We start from the raw sequence: 7,192 nt of genomic DNA, 5'->3' as shown, positions 1-7,192 counted from the left end.
TTTCTGAGAAAGCTGTATAGCTTTCATTTGTAGCCGTATGGCTGCGCTTCGGTGGATGCCAATGAGTAATTACTCCCTCATTAGGTATATTTGTAATTGTACATTTTCTTTATTCAATTTATTTAATAACCTCGGCAACTGATCTTGCATTGTTTGATGACCATATGTTGTGCGGTATGTTTTTACCATCCAGTATTCGCTGTAACGGGTGGTATGACTCGGGGTGTTGTTTTGTAGATTCGCTAACTGTTTTAAGAATGTACCACCATTCTTTACTTCTTGTTTATAAAGCTTACTCAGTCGGTAGTCAGATACTGTCATAATAGGCATCACATTGTATTTTAAAAATATTTCATGGGTGTGAAAGCGACTATGTACATTTTCTACTGTACGAAGAAAACTTTCTACAGTATATGAAGCTTTTGTACATTTTCCTTTGCTCTAGATGCCCAGACTAACTGACAGTAGTTTAACCTTGAGGAGAACAGGGTGTTATAAATGGCCAGCATAACCTTTCGGGGTAGAATATTTCGATTGCGATATATGAGGCCTATAACTTGAGAGAGTTTTGCTGCTAGATGGTTGATATGATAATCCCAGGATAAAATTTCATGAAAAATAACTCCTAAGGTTTTAAAAGTAGGAATAATTTCAATCGGAATAGAGTGTAAGGCCATATTTCTGTTTACTGTTATATTTCTCCCCTTAGACCTGACCAAAATGCATTTAGGTTTGGACACATTGATCGTCACATTGATTCCTCTAAAGCAAGTAGTGTAGACTGTGCGGAGTCATATAATTCTTCAATATCTTTTCCTCCAAAAAAAAATGCTCGTGTCATCGGCATATATAATAAATTTTGCAGTGGGGGAAATATTTGTAATATCATTCATGTACATGTTGAACAGGAATGGACCCAAAATACTGCCCTGCGGTACACCACTACGCACCTCTAGTTGTTCAGAGACCGAGTCAGCTGTTCTACCTATTTGTTTTCGATGTTCCAAGTATGATCGTATTAAATGCATGGCTTTGCCATGAAAACCATACCGCTGACATTTCAAAATTAATATTTTATGATTTATGAGGTCGAACGCTTTGGAAAAGTCTAAAAATATTCCAAGTATAAAATTACCTTGCTCGAAATGTGTTAAAATATGTTCCTTTGGTGTCAGAAGAGCAAATTCTGTACTTAGACCTCGCCGAAAGCTGTACTGAGAGTTAGTTATTATCTTATGTTTTTCTTCAAATTTGCGAAAGGGGCACAATATCACTTTCTGGAAAGCTTTAGGTAAAATAGGTAAGATAGAGATAGGCCGATAGTTGTTCATGTCATTCTTGTTGCCCTTTTTATGAACAACAGTTACTCGTGCAAGCTGCATTTTGTGGGGAAAGACACCGTGGCTAAGACCAAGTTGAAGATGTGTGTTATAACTGAGGCAAGGAGATCAGCAACATATTTAAGAGGTTTTGTTTTAAAACCATCGACATCTCTGGCATTACTGTTGTTTAGGCTCGTTATAACTGTAAGCACTTCAGCCTCGCTTGTTGGGTACAGAAAAATTGTCTCTCTATTCCATCGAAGGTTTTCCAGATTGTTGTGAACGGTATCCTGCACCTTAAGATTGACGAAATATTTACTAAACGCTTCTGCAAGTGGTTTTCAAGTGCGTTCGGCGCCGTCTATATTCAGTTTCTCAATCACATTCGATGATGCCTTATAATCCAATAGTGAAGCTAATCTGTTCCATGTGACGTCTGTGGATCCTGGCTTAAATTCCAGAAGATTTGCAAAATGTTTACGACGTGCTATTGCTAAGGCCTTGTTCAGGCGATTTCGATAGACTTTAAATTCTTTATATTTATTTAGATCTTTAGTTTTGATAAAGAGATTGTAAAGATAATTCTTATAACGAATTCTTGTTCTCAGGTCAGCTGTGACCCAAGGCTTCCCAATCTTTCTCTTTTGTTTAATACGCACTTCAGGAAAGCTAGCTGCGTATACAGGCTGCAGTATTTCAAGAAACGTATCATAATCTACGTTGACATCATTACTTTCTAAAACGTCCTTCCAAGATAGCTTTTATATTTTTTCCCGAAATATCGAAAGGTTTTGGTAGGTAATATGTTGGACTGTTAGCGCGGGTCTTGACAGCTCACTCCGTACATATCCTTTAGTGCAAAGGAATATCGGTAAGTGGTCACTGAGGTCGAAAGAAAGTACTCCCGACCTAAGTTTATCTTGACTTACATTTCTTAAAAACATGTCAATGAGCGACTGTGAATTTGCAGTTAACCTTGTCGGGAGCTTAATTACATTCCTAAGCCCATTAGCATTTAACAGGACTTCAGAATTGGTTTTTGTAGTATCATTTTTAATCATATCAATATTCATGTCCCCACCGCAGATGAGACTCAGGTTATAATTAGTTTTAAAGCTAAACAGTTTATCTAAATAGTTCAATAAACGCAACGTTGAACCATTCGGCGGGCGATAACACACGACAAGTGCTGTGTTTTGTAATTTAATTGTCAGGATCTCATAGTCACTTGTTATTACCGGCAAGAGCGACCACTTTCATAGGACTACACTGCCGCCTGTCAGCGACAGTTTGTAGTCTTGACTAAAACTGAAACATAGTCTAAAGCTTTCATTTGCACTTTATTTGATATCCGAGATCCAAACCGAATGCTGGATGACAGAATAATTAATAGCATAAACCTGCTGTGGTGCCTCACTGGTGATGCAGGTCATGAATAAATAAAAAAAATAAAAACCTGAATGTAGTCAAGCGGCTACAATGAAGTTACACAGTTGTGAGATAGCAAAGTAGCTTTGAATTCACATCTACTTTGTAGTCTCACAGCTGCAGTCATGTGTGCGCCATCAATCTTGACTCCTGTTGGTAAGAAGCTGCCGCTTCACGCTCTTGCGGACATCCTGAATTTTCTGCGACAGGATCGTTGGCAGCTTTCTGATTGTTGCCTGCGTGCAGACGCCTGTCTTTCAGCCCCAGAATGTCAATGTTTCTGCAAAGAAGTCAAGGAGAAAAACAAAAAACAATGAGGAAAAGTCATATCCACAAATACAATTATAGGCTAATGTTGCATACCAATAACAAGGGCCACCTTCTCAGGAGTAAGCTGTTTTCTTGTGAGGACACCATCTTTGTGGTAGTCCTTGGGGGCTGGCTCTCCGCCTAACGCACGTTCTACTAGCCCCTCAAAGCCCCATAATGCTTGGGCCATGTCTTTCACGACTAGGGCTGGCTTCGAATGCTGCAATATTTTTTTTTTTACCTTCATGCTGCTGATGGTCAGACCTCCTTTCACATGGAACTGTGCAATGAAAAGTACAACCATAACTTAGATGCAGCAATAAAAAACTGATAATCACTTCGTGCTTACCCTGCCATCACCAATATTCGTGAAAGGAGCATGCCCAGCAGCTCGCAAGTCATCCAATGAAAAAATGCAAATTTATGATTAGTATGCTCAGCCAAATTATTAAAAACATCAAGTTATACAGAATACTTAATGTGGCTACATTGTGCATTGCTTTTACCTATTGCCGCTTGTGTTCCCATCGTCTCTGCTGGGAGGTGGGCTCTGGAATGTACTGCCTCCTTCTGTGTTGTAGCCAGCCTCTGAAAGATCCTTTCACCGGGGGGATGTGGGAAGGGGCTTGCAGACGCCAAAACATGGGCTCTCTCAGTATTCTCCGATGGGCTTCGAAGGTGGCTTTGCACAGCTGCATAAAGGATGGGCTAAGATGATGTGCAGCCAGGAACGTATGCAGGCATCTGTTGCAAACATTTACAGTCCATAGTGAATTACCCCTAAATGGCATGTTGGACAGTAAACATTACCAGCAGAATACAAGCACAAGTATCTAAAATACAGAACAGCGTTGGAGAGATGAACAATACATACAATTTAAAATGCTGCTGGCAACTCCTCATTCTGCCCTTCATACTCTGAAGATATATCAGCACACAATATATAATGTGTAAGCTAGAAGAGCACATACAAAAAGAATGATATTAGAACGGAAGAATAAATACATGATGTTTGCTTGTTGATAATTTTGGAATAAATCTGCAACCCCATCCCAATAGTTACTCATACTATACTTGATACTGACTCGGCAGATTGATTTTCTCACTGGGAGCAACGCAAGTACTCTGCCAAAAGCATGCAGTGCACTAGAACTGCACTAACAAATCAAACTGATTATCCCAGTGGCTTGCCACAAGCTGTTGAACACCAGTTTCAGCAAACTGTGAAGTAACAAAGGCAAGGCAAAATGACATTCTGAGAAATGATATTTCTAACATGAAGAACTAGTGAAAAGTCTTTTCTTTCACCTGACATCTGGTCTGTACCCATGTGTTTAATGAATATTGCTCAACAAAATGTTCCCAGATTTGTATGCAAAAAAAGTAGTGCAAGGCCATATATAAGCTGCTCACCTGGCTGATGGTCTTGCATATCTTGATCTGCAGTTTTCTTAACCAGCATCTGCACAACTAAACAAATGATGCTTTTCTTCGTATCAAACCTACTGTTTTGAAAGAAAACCCTCCTAAACATTTACACACTGTAGAGGTCGCCGCTGTTCATTTGTGAAGCCACTAGTTGGTGGCTCCCTCTCGGTGGTGTTTTATGTATATATATACGCCTGCGAAATAAAGGGGGGCGTCTTGCTTTGTTCGAGTGTCAGCTGTGTGCCTGTCGTCCCTTCAACGGCTCCCGAGCGTCTCCTCGGGTCGTGGGCCGTTACTCGGCCACACAACATGGTGTCAAAAGTGCCTCCTACCCCAAGCGTCGGAACAGTCGCCGACCGAGGCCAACATCGTTGACGGTAGCGCAATGGCTAGCCAGCAGCCTAGCGAGCAGCCTAGCGTCAAATGGTTCGGCCTCAACTTGCAGCCGCCCGCACCGTTTGACTTCGCAAATCCAGGATGCTGACAGACGTGGAGAACCCGCTGCGAGGACTACGCCACAGTTTCCGGACTCAGCCAAGCGTCAGAGGACATACGGGTACGCTCCCTTCTGTACTGTATGGGCCCAGAAGCTCGCCCGCTTCTCGAAACGTTCTTGCTCGACGCTCCGTCGCTCGCTTCTTACGATGCAGTCATCACTCGCTTTTCCGCCCACTTTGTTCCCCCCGCGAACGAGTTGTACGAAACATCGCGCTTTCACAAGCGGATTCAGTTGCCCGAGGAAAGCATTGACAGTTACTACGCCGAGCTCTGCCGGCTTGTCAAGCGTTGTAACTAGCCCTCAGCCGAAGTGGAAGAGTGCCTAGTGCGTGACCGATTCGTCGTTGGCCTTCGTGACGGCCGGCTCTCGGACACGCTGTGTCGGAACGCAAAACTGACCCTCAAGGATGCATGGACGCAGGCGCGTCAATCTGAAGACGCAGATAAAGAACGAAGATTGTCGCAACTCGGCAGCGAACAGTCCCGTGAGCTTCATCTCGATGCCGCGAAAACCAGCAAGTCATCATTCCGTCGCCGCTTCGACGCGAAGTACCGTGCGCCGCAACCAAAAGCTGAGCGCCCAGGTCAGCCGTCTCCGTGCGTTTTTTGCGGCCGCGCCCCCCATTCGCGTCACGACCGTCCAGCTCGAAGCTCCGTCTGCAACTTCTGCTGGAAAAAAGGGCACTTTGCCGAAGTCTGCCGCTCGCGAAAGACCAAACAGGCCAAGCTCACTGCATTCAGCTTCTTGCTGTCGGGACACCCGCCAAGGCAAAATTCGTTCATGTAACAGTTGATAACTATACCGCGCCGTTCAAGGTCGACTCGGGAGCAGAAGTGTCCGCGGTTCCAAGCGACTTTCCCTCGTTGCCAGCACAACTTGAGAAAGTGGAAACTTCGCTTACAGGCCCCGGAGGTGAACCACTATGTGTGCTTGGCTCATATTCAGCGCATCTTCAGTGGCAAGGAAAAACTAGCACTCAGCGCCTGTACGTAGTCCAGTCCCTCACCATACCTCTTCTACGCCTGCCGGCATTAGAAGCACTTGAAGTTGTTAGGTTTCTCGGTGAAATCGGAGCCCCTGCAACAACGCTGCACGCTGAACTCTTCCGTGGACTCGGCAAATTAAAGGACGAGTACACCATACGCCTCAGACTAGACGCTGTGCCCTTCTCGTTAAGCGTGCCCCGTAGGATTCCCATACCACTGTGCGGAACCATACGAAGTGAACTGGACAAACTAGAGAAGGCAGGCGTCATACGTCGAGTAGACCAACCAACAGCCTGGTGCTCTGGGCTCGTCATTGTCCGTAAAAGTGACGGGTCCTATCGGCTTTGTGTCGACTTGACTCAGTTGAACAGAGTTGTCCGGAGAAAACGTCATATTCTTCCAACTGTTGAGCATGTCCTTAGATTCCTGGATGACGCTAAAGTCTTCTCAAAGCTAGATGCGACTGCAAGCTTCCATCAGGTAGAGCTCTCCCTTGAGTCCCAGGAGCTGACCACCTTCATCACCCCATTCGGCCGATACTGCTTTTGCAGGCTGCCGTTTGGCATCACCTCTGTCCCAGAGTAGTTCCAAAAGCAAATGGCAAGAATTCTGGAAAGACAAGAAGGGGTGGTGAACATGATTGTCGATGTCTTAGTCTTTGGCCACATAAGCCAGGAACATGACTTCAGACTGGACCAAGTGTTGTCCAGACTAAAAAAAGCTGGCATTACACTCAACCAAGAAAAGTGCCGTTTTGGTGTCTCTGAGGCACCCTTCCTTGGGGTCATAGTCTCTGCGGAAGGCATCAGGCCCGATCCAGGCAAGATCGAGGTGGTCAGAGCCATGGAAGCCCCTAAGGACATTGCTGGGGTCAGAAGACTGCTGGGAATGGTGAACCACCTGGCCAGATTCTTGCCACACATCGCAGACGCCACAGCACCCATCCGTGCCCTCCTGAACAAGTCCGCTTGTTGGGCCTGTCAGCAAGATAGGCAGCATTTGCTAAAGATAAGGAACTCTTGACATCGGATCGCTCTATGGCCAAGTACCATCCCGCATATGCCACAACCGTTTCAGCAGACGCAAGTTCTTTCGGACTTGGTGCAGTCTTATTGCAGACACAGCCTTCAGGAGAGCGTCGCCCAGTTGCTTTTGCTTCAAGGTCAATGACTGAGACTGAGCAGCGGTACAGCCAGACGGAAAAGGAAGCTTCGGCTACA

At 44.8% G+C, this 7,192-nt stretch overlaps 1 pseudogene; it reads left to right on the top strand.

Annotated features, from left to right (window-relative positions):
* The first annotated feature begins 4,872 nt into the window (after positions 1-4,872).
* LOC149356842 (uncharacterized) lies at positions 4,873-5,779 on the top strand (annotated as a pseudogene).
* The last annotated feature ends 1,413 nt before the right edge of the window (positions 5,780-7,192 follow it).

The sequence above is a fragment of the Amblyomma mixtum genome, chromosome 3 (genome assembly GCF_055824585.1).
Source record: "Amblyomma mixtum isolate Tamu chromosome 3, ASM5582458v1, whole genome shotgun sequence".
Taxonomy (NCBI): domain Eukaryota; kingdom Metazoa; phylum Arthropoda; class Arachnida; order Ixodida; family Ixodidae; genus Amblyomma; species Amblyomma mixtum.
This window is presented reverse-complemented; position numbering and strand designations above follow the sequence as displayed.